We start from the raw sequence: 13,312 nt of genomic DNA, 5'->3' as shown, positions 1-13,312 counted from the left end.
ATTTCTGAAAAAAAACAAAAAAAACAACAAGATACATACAACTGAAGAATAACACATAATGAGTTAAATTCTGTGTACTAGAAATGAATGTTCTTAGACAGTAGAGCTCAAAATGGACTGAAGCTGTGAAAAAACAAAAACCCTTCTTAAAGGAGGAAGTGCTTGAAATGAGTTTTGAAAGAGAAGTAAATAATAGATAAGCAAAAGGAAGGAGGGAAAGCACCCCAGGCTGTGGGAACAGCTTTGGCAAAGGCCCGCTGCTGAAATAAGTTTGAAGTGCTTTGGAAGAAGTGAGGAAATGGAAAGGACAAAGTAGGCTCTGCATTAGATCTCAATACAGTTTAATCTCTTTAGAAAGGAACGGTGAATTTTTGATAAGATATGATGTGTGGGTTATGAGTCTTTTAACTGTGATAGCTTCCAATTAAGCCATTGCTCTAGTCATTGTGAGATAGCTACTGAGAAGAGCCAGTTACCCCATGCTAATGCATCACTTCTTTGTTTTATGCAAAATAGCCAGCTCCAGTCTTTTTTTTTTTTTTAAATTTACTAGGGTGACAATTGTTAGTAAAATTTCATAGATTTCAGGTGTACAATTCTGTATTACATCATCTATAAATCCCATTGTGTATTCACCACCCAGAGTCAGTTCTCCTTCCATCACCATATATTTGATCCAGTCTTTTTTAAAAAAGAAAAAGAAAAGAAACAGCCTGTGCCTCTATTCAAGTGGAAATGAATACCTACCTCTGGTTGGATAAGAAAAACTCAGGGTTTTCAAGATCGCGGGGCCTTTCCTGGACACACATAGTAAGGGCATCATGTAACTTTCTCTCTTGCCTTTTACAGGGTGGCAAAGAGAAGCAAAAGCTCTGCACACAGTGAAGCCCAAGAATAAGCCACGGCCTTGCTATCCCCATGCAAGGAGCTGATGCAGGCATGTGCCACACCAGTCCCAAAGGCAGATACAGTGGTACCTCGGTTTTCAAACGTCTCCGCTGATGAACATTTCGGTTTACGAACGCTGTAAATTTTATGGATATATGGTTTCATTAGATAGTAAAATTCATGCTAAATTTGCAGTTTTAAGGGTTGATTTTAAAGGTCTGGAACAGATTAATCCAATTTGCACTACTTTCTATGGGGAAACCGTGCCTCGGTATTTGAACGTTTCAGTATTCGAACAGTCTTCCGGAACGGATTACTTTAGAAAACCACGGTACCCCTGTGTAGGGGATGCCTGAGACACACTGCTGAGGAGGGAAAGGGAGGAAAGGCTTCCAACAGGAGTCAGACTGAAGGGAAAAACAAATCACCAGGACATGTTTTCTTCCACAAAATAAAATTGAGAGAACAGATAAAAACTTAAGAATGAGCAGAAGCCCCAAAATGCATTTACTCTTTTTTATAATCAAAGATAAAATCTTTGACATTAAAATTGGTTAATTGGCCCAAATTTTGGTCAAACTAATAAAGAGGGTGAAGAGAAATCATAGAAGATTTGAGCAAAGGTCAGAGGTAAAAAGGATTGAGATTCGATATTCTCTGGTTGTAAACAGAGTTTCCTAACAGCAGAGTCTGTTACGCTAACCATTAGAACGAGGAACTGAAACAGATTATGAAGCTTTTCTGCAGCTTTTACAGTAAAAAGAATCCTCCCCAAATGGCCCATATGGTGGGGAAAGTACAGTGTGTGTACACGAAAGACATTGTGAATATTGTCTGTGGGCAACTGAAACTCACGCATTTTATAAAAAAGATCTCACAGAGCTTTCTAGCCCCTGCCACCACGTGAGGCTACAAGAATTCTGGGACCCAGTGGAGGATCCCCACCCACTCTGATCCTAGACTCCCAGCCTCCAAAACTATGAGAAATTTCTGCGGTTTATAAGCAACCCAGTCTGCGGTATTTTGTTTTAATAACCCAAATGAACTGAGACAGGGTCCCCAAATGATTTACAGGAAATCACTGGGAAAACTTGTCCTGCACAAAGAAATGCCTCTGTCTAATCATAGACTATACAGAGGAATAGAGGATGGATCAAAGACAAAGATACTTTCTCTCCATGTCTAAAAGGAACAAAGAGAAGACTGACAGTGTGGTTTAGAGTGAGCTGCGGTCTGCAAGTGTAGCGGAGGTGCCATCCCCATGTGTCCCAGCTATGTGTTCCTGGGTGTGCCAGCCACACAGGGCAACTCCAAAGGAGAAGCACAAGCATGGCTTCCCCCACTCCACCAAGGCTCTAGGGTGCCCTTTTTCCTACAAAAGTCAAAGGGTATCCTTATAGCATGCATTTGAGACGGGGCAGACATTGTTTCTGCTCATGGTGCCTGGATGGTTGGCTCCAGGACTCTGGCCACAGGTAATGCCAGCTTCTCATCCAGGCCAGGACCCAAGGATCAGCTGATGAGGTCTCTGGTCCACCCCAGGCATGGGGTCCTGAAACCATGTTACTCACAGGAAGACTGTCCCCTGTGGGCTTGTCTCAGGACCTCCGTGATGGGTAAATCACTGTCAGACACCAGGATTAGATCCCAGGTTGTCAGTCCTACTCGTGCCCATCCCAAGAGCAAGGTAGTGATGGGAAATGGAGTTCTACCCTGCTCTACCCTGCCAAGGTAGAATGAACATTTTCTTTCAAACGATTTCTGATGCAAAGAAAAAAGAGGGATCTCAATTCTGTGTTCTCAATGGAATAGAATTGAGAACCCAGAAATAAAACCACATAAATATGGACAGACAATTTTTTACAAAGAAGCTAAAAACATACAATGGAGCAAAGACAGCCTCTTCAATAAATGGTGCTGGGAGAATTGGATAGCCACATGCAAAAGAATAAAACTGGACTTCTATCTGTCACCATGTACCAAAATTAATTCAAAATGGATCAAAGACTTAAGCATAAGACCTGACACAATAAACTGCATAGAAGAAAACATAGGTACTAAACTTACGGACCTTGGGTTCAAAGAACATTTTATGAATTTGACTCCAAAGGCAATGGAAGTAAAAGCTAAAATAAACAAATGGGACTATATGAAATTTAAAAGCTTCTGCACAGCAAAAGAAACCATCGACAAAATAAAGAGGCAACCAACTGAATGGGAGAAGATTTTTGCGAACAGTGCCTCTGATAAGGGGCTAATATCCAAAATACACAAGGAACTCATGAAACTCAACAACAACAAAACAAACAACCCAATTGAAAAATGGGCAGAGGACCTGAAGAGACATTTCTCCAAAGAGGACATACAAAGGAAAAAATGCTCAACATCACTAATCATCAGAGAAATGCAAATAAAAACCACAATGAGATATCACTTCACCCCAGTCAGAATGGCTATCATCAACAAGACAAATAGTAACAAGTGTTGGAGAGGCTGTGGAGAAAAAGGAACCCTTATACACTGTTGGTGGGAATGCAGACTGGTGCAGCCATTATGGAAGGCAGTGTGGAGGTTCCTCAAAAAATTACGAATAGAATTACCATATGACCCAGCAATCCCTCTCCTGGGTATCTACCAAAAAAATCTGGAAACATTTATGCATAAAGACACGTGTGCTCCAATGTTCATTGCAGCTTTGTTTACAGTGGCCAAGACATGGAAACAACCAAAATGTCCTTCCATAGATGAATGGATAAAGAAGTTGTGGTATATATACACAATGGAATACTATTTGGCGGTAAGAAAAGATGATATAGGAACATTTGTGACAACATGGATGGATCTTGAGAGTGTAATGCTGAGCGAAATAAGTCAGACAGAAAAAGCAGAGAACCATATGATTTCACTGATACGTGGTATATAAACCAAAAACAACAAAAGAACAAGACAAACAAATGAGAAACAAAAACTCATAAACACAGACAATAGTTTAGTGGTTACCAGACGGTAAGGGGGGTGGGGGGTGGGGGGTGGGAGGTGAGGGTAAGGGGGATCGAATATATGCTGATGGAAGGAGAACTGACTCTGGGTGGTGAACACACAATGGGATTTATAGATGATGTATTACAGAATTGTATACCTGAAATCTATGTAATTTTACTAATAATTGTCACCCCAATAAATTAAAAAAAGAAAGAAAGAAAGAAAGAAAGAAAGAAGAGAGAGAGAGAATGAATTCAAATTTTTACATAAAAATTGGTTTGAAAATTCATTCTTGCTACTGAAGTACAGTCTCTTATATCCTCCTCCCCCCTACCCACCACACACACACACACACACACACACAATCTCTCCCATTTTCACTTACTCTCATACATACATTCATCTTCAACAGTAATAGCAGTTAAATAATTCCTGCTGTTTGCCAGGTATTACTCTAAAAACTTTATATGAATTAACAACATTCGGAATGAGGTAAAGTATTACCCCCATGTTACAAATGAGGAAAACTAGGCTCCGAAAGATTTAACTTGCCTGAAGTTACCTACTTAGTAAGTGAGAAAGTAGAGTTTAAAACCAAGAGAGCGTAGTTCCGAAGACCAGGTTTTGCCACATTTGTGTTCACCCTTCTGTGCACACAACCAACACATCCCCAACCTTCTTAAGAGCGGGCAGGTGAAGGGAGGTGCCAGGTGCAACCTCACTTGTTCCAGAAGAGAAGACTCAGGGAGTCAGAGCTGGTTTTGAACTTTTTAACTCACTAGTTTTGAACTTTTTTCTTGTTTTCTCCCATGAAATGCGATGAATGTTTGACTCTTGCCCCAGAAAAATGCTTAACAAGTTCACGGACCCCCTGAAGTTTATTCATGAACCCCAACTTAAGAACCCCAACTTTAGATCCTTGACCTAGTCTAGCCCCTTCATTTTACAGTGCCTGGTTCAATAGTAAACATTCAATGCACTGTTATCCTTATCCAAGGTGGGGGTGGGCGGAGCCTGAGAATTTTTAAAAAGGTGAAGAGGTGGGTCCTGGGCCACACAGAGTGAGTGACTGTTGGAAACAAACCCAACACTTTGAGGCCAGTGCTCTCTCTAACCCACCACCTTAAAACAAGTTCTTTTAGAATTTTATTTCAACCTTTTTAGATTTCTATGTTCATCCCATAAAGACCAAAGAATTGCCTGCCAGTTAGACAGCTGTGAAACAAGATGCAGTCAGGAGTTGAGAAACTCCCATGTTCCAGCTCTCTCCAGGGTCTTCCTTTTTCTCCCTACCTTCACATGCTCCCCTCACCCACCTACCTTCTCACCCACATACCCTTTGCAGCCCCAGAAATAAATAAAAACATAAAAAAAAGGTGGTTGCTGATCCAGACGACACCACTAGCATGAAAGTACCCTCACCAAGCCCATATCAAGATGTACCATGATTCTCTTACATATACAGTCAAACAAGCCATCTCTCCTCCCCGCCTTTAAAGCAATTGTCATATTAGGGAAGTATTGGGGTGGGGAACAGTACAGGGATCTTTCCTTTGAAACTTCCAAGAAATACAACACACCCTCCCTAATGTCTCACTTGCAAAATGCATTTCTCTCTGTCAACTAATTCACTGAACTGAGAGTCTCAAGCTCAGGTCATCAAATACTCAAAGATCAGAATTCCTCTTAGCCCTTTCTTCTCGTGTCTAAATAATTCAACACCCAATATCTTGCATTCCTAGATCCTCTTCTCTGATTCTTTGATCATTTTTATCACCTATCTATGGGCTATTTCAAATGTCTGTTTTATTCAGCCTCAAACTGAACCCAATGCATGAAGAAGGCTGTGACCAAAGCTAAGTAAACAGAATACTCTTTGACTTCTACTAGTCATATTCTATTATGGGGATCCATGATCACGCTGGGGTTTTTAACAATGTAGCACAGGGGACGTGACACTTACTTTATTTGGGGGAGTTAATATGGCCCTCTAGTGACAGTGCATCCCTACGAGAGGAGAAACTGAGAGTACTCAAGACTGAAGAGTTGGCCTAGATGTATTCAGCCTCCACCATCAACTCTACACCATTCATAGCTTCCTTCAGGCTCAGTTCCTGGTTTTAAAAATGAAAATACCATGTTTCCCCAAAAATAAGGCCTAGCTGGACAATCAGCTCTAATGCATCTTTTAGAGCAAAAAATTAATATAAGACCCGGTATTATATTATATTGTATTATAGTATAGTATATTACATTATATTACATTACATTACATTACATTACATTACATTACATTACATTACATTACATTACATTGTATAAGACCTGGTCTTATATTATAGTAAAATAAGACCGGGTCTTACATTAATTTTTCTCCAAAAGAGGGATTAGAGTTGATTGTCCAGCTAGGTCTTATTTTTGGGGAAACACAGTAGTATTTATTTCAACATCTAAAAATGACCAAAAAATTAGAATACCATATGTTTAGAAGATTCAGAGAAATGTGTGCTCTCCAATAGCTAGTGTGATCTCTCAGGAGCACAGTCTGGGAATATGAAGAGAAAAAAAAAGGCCTTAAAATGTGCAGACCTACTGATCCAATAACTCCACTTTTAGGCAGCTAGCCTAAGAATATCATTGAAGATATGTGCAGAGACTTAACTACAAGGACATTCATCTCAACATTGTTTATAAAAGTGAGAAACTAGAGTTAACCGAATGCTAGCAATGAATGATCGGTTAGTTAAATTTTGGTAAAATAGCCACACAATGGGATATTATGCAACCATTACTATTTAATGCAGAGAAAAACATGTAAAAACACGAAAATATGTTCACAGTGTCGTAAGTAAAATCACAAGCTAAAATGTGCAATATGATCCCATTTTTTATTTAGAAATAAATATGCATACAAAAACTCTGAGAAGCCAACATCAAGATGTTAACAATTATGGCCTTAAGAGTGATTTTTATTCTTTTTCTTTGTGCACCTTTATATTCTAGTTTTCCACAATAAACTTATTTTTAATATTAGTAGTATATACTTTTTCCATAGGGTAGCTGTGAAGATAACAGGGATAATGCATCTGAAGAATGCTTTTAGTATCATAAAGCACCATACAAATATTGTGATCTACTCTATCTAAGCCTCGGGTATCCTTCCCCGCCATTCACATAGAGAAGCTATCCTCCTGTGTGTGTTCTCCCTTGGTGTGTTCTTCCACAGGTCACCACACTGGGTGACCACCAGACAGTTCATTCTTCATACCCTCAAACTGTAGCAGACCCGTTTCCCCACCTATTCCACCTTTGGCCTTTATTCTTTAACAAATGCTCATATAGTTAGCAAACCATGGTGCTTGTCTTTTTCATCTATAATAGATTATTAGAAATCCAGTGATATTACTCTAATAAAGGGCTGCAATTCCATTTATCCATGTCGCATCCCAATCTCTCTAATCGTTACTCTGCTTTGTCACTCCTCATATCCCCACCCTCTCCACTATGTTCACTACCACCCATCCCATTTATAAATCTAAGCTTATGACCTCTCCTTTTCTGTCATTTATGCCACCTAGTCACCCAAAACATACTGATTGATGGTTTGATAAGCAACAGTTGCTGACTAGTTGCTGGGATATAAAGATGAATAAAATACAAAGGAGATGTGAAGGAGGACAAATTAGGTGACAGATAGGAGGAAACTGATCAAGTCTCAAAGGTAAAAAAGAGCATGGCATTGCAGAAGATTTCGCTTTATTAGACAGTAAACATTGAGACAGTAAACATTAGACAGTAAACACTGAGAGAGAGGAACCACTTCCAAAGCAGTCAGGAGGCTGCTGGAAGCTACTCACCACAGACCTCCACAGGCCAAGGCAGATGACACGGCACTGCAGCCACTGCAGAAGCTCCCGTCCAGGAAGCCCACACGTCCACTTACCAACACTGCCAGAAGAGAAGGAACAATGCTTTCCGCTTCTCTTCTATTTTCCAAATTTAGTCAAATGTCCGTCACTGGCAGAACATAAACTATATTAAGAACCATGAAAGCAAAGGAGTCTGGGGAATACCATTCCCAGGGTTCCAGACTTGATGATACAAAGGAGAGCACACAATGGACAGGAAGAGATGCTCGTTGCCTGGGGCACACATTCCCCTGCCCCTTGTTACAATTTCTTTCTCTCCTTCAGCATTCTATGGGATGATGGATTCTACATTTATTTCATTCAACCTCATATTACAGTTGCTTTGTTTCTCCAATTAGGTTGTAGCTTCTCTGAGAGGAAAGTCACTTATTTGAATCCTTTCTTTGAATCTCCTCAATGCTCAACAGGCATATTGTTTTACACTTTGAAGGTATATAATAAATATTTGCAAATAGATGCAGTATTGAAACTAGAATTCTGGCCTTCCGTCCCCCAATTCAGAGTTCCATCCAACACCACTCAGCCTTTCTTCATTAACAGAAGGAATTTTTTTAATGGGAGTTAAGTATGAGTTTGAAATTGCTCAGTTCAATTTTGCTTGGCAGGGAAACCTCTCTGGAGGAAAAAGAACTGAACAGACCACAATGAATGAAAAGTTCTCAGAACACTTGTATCTGTGAAGAGCAGTTTAAATCCCAGTGAGCTAGTGGTGAAAACATAAATGGGACTGAATAGAACTGCAGCTGGACCCAGCCAGCTATTTTTCCGGAATGCACCAGCTCAATCTCACCTATTTCAAACTAATGGAGGGGCAAACAGGGATGCTCTGTGTACATTTTATTAATAAATAATAAGCTCATAATGTCTATAGGAGAACCTAGACAATAAAGCTGCTTATATTTGTTATGGAATGTTTTTTACTAAGGACGAATCTGCAGCTTAAAATGATAATAACAGGGAGCCAGTTTTCCCAGTGGTTAGAGCACAGTGCTCATAACACCAAGGTCACCAGTTCGATTCCCACATGGACCAGTGAGCGGAGCCCTCCACAACCAGATGGAAAAACAAAAACAAAAATAAGACCGACTTCACCTGGAGCTGAGCTGTGCCCTCCACAACTAGAATGAAAACAATGACTTGACTTGGAGCTGAACTGCGCCCTCCACGACTAGATTGAAAACAACCACTTGATATGGAGCTGATGGGTCCTGGAAAAACACACTGTTCCCCAATTTTAAAAAAATGATAATAACAACCACAGCTACTAACCGATATTTACTGGGTGCTTCTCATGTGCACCACTCTGAACATTTTATGTTATCTCACTTAAACCTCACAATAGTCCCTCACGTACCTTTACAGATGAGGGAGCTGAAGTACAGAAAAGGTAACTGACGTGCCTACGGACATACATCTAGTAAGCAGCGTGATCAGGATACAAGCATGCAGTCTGAGACGATCCTAACTCTTAGCCACCGTTCTACACAACCAGATAGATGAGATCTGGGCAATTACATCCACTGTTAGAAATTCAAACAACTATGTCTCATAGACTGTCAGTAATGACTACAGCAAACAAATCTTCCTACTTAACATTGCTCTAATTCATGAATTTGCTAATTGGTGTTACCTGTTTACAGAGATCAACCAAAATGTCATATATATATATATATGTGTGTATATATATGTGTGTGTGTGTGTGTGTGTGTGTGTGTGTGTGTTTGGGGTTTTTTTTAGACAAATGTCACTTAACTTTCTTGAGTTTCACTCCAAACCATCAAACTCTTATTCTTTCTAATTTATTGGACAAAATGTGGAGGAGAGTTGATCTATCAAGGAGGTCTAGAAGTTTGTTAGCAAATGAACAGGGCGACGAAAGTGGTTAAATTAGATTAGAGCTGAGTCTGACCGCATGGTATTCCTCTGCCCTCCAGAGGCCATTTTGACTCCAGCCTCGGGCCAGGAGCCTGGTTAGTCTGAAGCTGCCAGAGAGGTCTAGCTTGGCCACAGGGCATATGGGATGGCCAAGTTGATGCCAAACCCATTCTAATATGTGCATTCAACTCCGGGATGGATCTGAAAACCCACCTTCCATCCCACTCCAACCCAACCCAGGCTTTCTATGGCAAGCTCATGCTCTGGGGCAGGAGCACTGATGAGAACCACTCTCACTATAAAACTAAGCTCTATGCCCAACTGGAGTGATTATTCATCCTTCCCCACATTTTCTTCCCCGATTCTTCCTGATGCTTCTCATTCCCCTGCCCTCATTAAACAATGCTGAACCCTGCAAATATTAGTCACTTTAAGTCATCAAATAACCCAGCACATTGCAAAATCATGATGGGCCAAACTCTCACTGAGCATAAATTCCTGAAGAGTATTGGATTCTCATTAAGGACCCGAATAAATAAAGCAGTGTCCTAAGCGTCAAAATATCAGGATGGCTCTTCCTCTTCCTTCTTCCCTGTGCTTCCTTGCCTATCCCTTGAAGTTGATGTGCAGCCACCAAAGAGGCAGCCACAGGGGGGCAGCAAACCAAGGAGATGACTGGGACCGAGAAGTTGGCAGAACCAAGAAGAAGGTCAGCCAAGAAGGCAGTCTTTGTGGTTGGGAGATAGGTTACGTGCAGAAAGATTGAGAAATAAGTAAGTATATTGAGGTTTTTCAGGGCCTCAGGAGGGGTTTATACATATGTATACACATATGTGGAATGGGGGGAAGACTAGAAAGAAGAGAAAAACCCTGAGGTATTGGATTGGAATTGGAAGCATTAGTGTGAACTCACACTTGATAAAAATAGATAGATGATAGATAGATATAGATAGATAGATAGATAGATAGATAGATAGATAGATAGATAGATAGATACCAATATATGTATATGCACATAGTTACAACAAGCTGACACTCAAAGAGAGAGGATTACACTAGATCGTGGATAACAGGAGACAAGGATAATTGGGGACCATCTTAGAAACAACCCACCACACAACTCAAATGTCCAACAATGTCAGGAAGGGTAAACATATTATGGTCTGTTTAAACCCAGTGCTGTATTAAAGAACAAGAAAACAAATGAACTACAGCTACTTGCAACAAGAAATGACACACAGACACATAATGCTGAAAAAAAAATACACAGAAAAAAAGAAATTACATGGTGTAATTCTATGTATATTGCATTCAAAAATAGACAAAACTAAGCTGTGATAATAGAAGTCAGATAAAAATTACCTTTGCAGAGGAAGGAGGGTAATGACTGGGAAGGATATTTCCAGAATGTTGGTAATGTTTCAGCTCCTGACCTGGATCATGATCACATGGGGGTTCATTTCATAAAAATGTATCAAGCTGTACACTCTTTGTATGTGCATTATTCTACATGTATATGAGTATTAACTACAATATAAGAGTTTACTTAAAAATTAATCCCAAAAAATTCAGGATTGGGTTTATTTGGGAACTTTTTATTTTGACATAATTTCAAATTTACAGAAAAGATGCAAGAATTGTACAAAGCACTCCTGTATACTCTTTCCCCAGATTCACCACGTGTTTACATTTTGTCCCATTTGCTGTATCATTCTCTCTGTATATGTACCTGTATCGTGTTTTCTGAACCATTTGAAATTAAGTTGCAATCATCATACCTATTTACCCCTAAATGCTTCAATGTACATTTCCTATGAACAAGAACATTCTCTTACATAATTACAATACAGTTATGGAAATTTAACATCAATACAATACCATTGTCTAATCCACAGTCCATAGTAAAATTTCATCCGTTGTTCCAACAATGTCCTTTCTTTCTTTTCTTTTTTTTTTTTTTTTTTGCATCTAGTCTCCAATTCCAGGATTACATGTTACAATTCCAGTTGTCACGTCTCTTTACTCTCCTTTAAATCTGGAGCAGTTAATCAGTTTTTATGGCCTTGACTTTTTTGAAGACTATAGAACAATTATCTGTAGAAAATCTTGTTGTTGCCATTTTGATTTGTCTAATGTCTCCTCATGATAAGATTCAGCTTTTGCATTTTTGGCAGGAACACCACAAAAATGATGATGTGTCCTTGTCAGTGCATCACCTCAGAGGTACATGATGCTACTTGGTCCTGTTACTGGTAATATTAACTTTGATAACTTGATTAAGGCAATATCTATCAGATTGCACTACTGTAGTGACTATTTTTCCTCTTGTAATCACTAGATAATCTTGGGGGAAATCATTTGAGACTATGTAAGTATCATGTTCTTAGCCAACTCCCCCCAAAATGTTAGCTTCCATTGATGAGTCTTGCCTGAAGCATTTATAAATATGGTGGTTGCCAAATGGTGATTTTCTTTTCTTTTCTTTTTTTTTTTTTTGGGGGGGGGAATGCAACAACTTTATTGAAACAAAAGCACAATTAAATTTGTTGAAAGCTTTAAAAAAGGAACTTAAGACACCTCCCCTCAAGCGCAGGACCAGTGCAGCGTGGACTCCTTCTGGATGTTGTAGTTGGACAGAGTGCGTCCATCTTCCAGCTGTTTCCCAGCAAAGATCTACTTCTGCTGGTCAGGGGGGATGCCCTCTTTGTCTTGGATTTTGGCCTTGACATTCTCGATGGTGTCACTGGGCTCCCAAATGGTGATTTTCTAACTCCATCATTCCTTCCTCATTAACCACATTTATTAGTTGGCATTCTGCTGGAAGGAGGCTTTCCCTTCTCTGCCTTTTATATATTTATTCATTCATTTGTGTACATCAGTATGGATTCATTTTAGTTAGTGGATTATTATGTTACTATAATTATTAAGTTTGAGGCTCAAATTGTCCATAATTTGGCTAGTGGAAGATCCAAGATGAATTCTTGCCAGACTTACTTATTACTAGCCAAGTGACTTTGGACTCTGAAATTCCCTCATACCAAAGTAAAAATAAATTGTGAGGAAAAAAAAAAAAAAAAAACGAAGGAAAAATAAATAAATAAATAAAAAATAAATTGTGCATTTGAACTTCACAATGTACCCAAGCACAAGAAATGTATAGGGGAAAGGCAGTACAACCTAAGAGAAGAAAAAAGAAAAAAATAGAGAAAGGCTATGAACCTTAAGTAGAGAAACCTCCCTAGTTTGTATCTTTAAGTTTCAGCAATAAATGGGTAGCTCAAAAGAAAATGACAGCAGCAGCAATGAATTTTAAGGCCCTACTAAAATCTGCCGTGTTTGAAATCAGGAATAAATAATAGTTAAAGTTCACAGCAAAATAACTTCAGGCTTCTGTTTTCTTTGTGATAGAGGCTCCTTTTTCAATCAACTCACAACACTTCTCTTTCCCTTCGGCCTAAGGCTCTGTGATAAGTATCAACTAACAACAGCAAGAACTAGAAGTTCACCTATAACTTAGCACAATATAAAAAGAAATTGCTCATAAAACCAAGTTATTTCTTCTTATTTTTATCTAGTCTCAGTAGGATGAGTACATTTTTCAAGTACGCACTTCATATTTATGGAGAGATAATTCTTCT

This window comes from Rhinolophus sinicus, chromosome 3 (genome assembly GCF_057876585.1).
Source record: "Rhinolophus sinicus isolate RSI-liver-muscle chromosome 3, RSI-T2T, whole genome shotgun sequence".
NCBI classification, from domain to species: domain Eukaryota; kingdom Metazoa; phylum Chordata; class Mammalia; order Chiroptera; family Rhinolophidae; genus Rhinolophus; species Rhinolophus sinicus.
The sequence above is the reverse complement of the archived record's forward strand: the minus strand, read 5'-3'. Positions refer to the sequence as shown.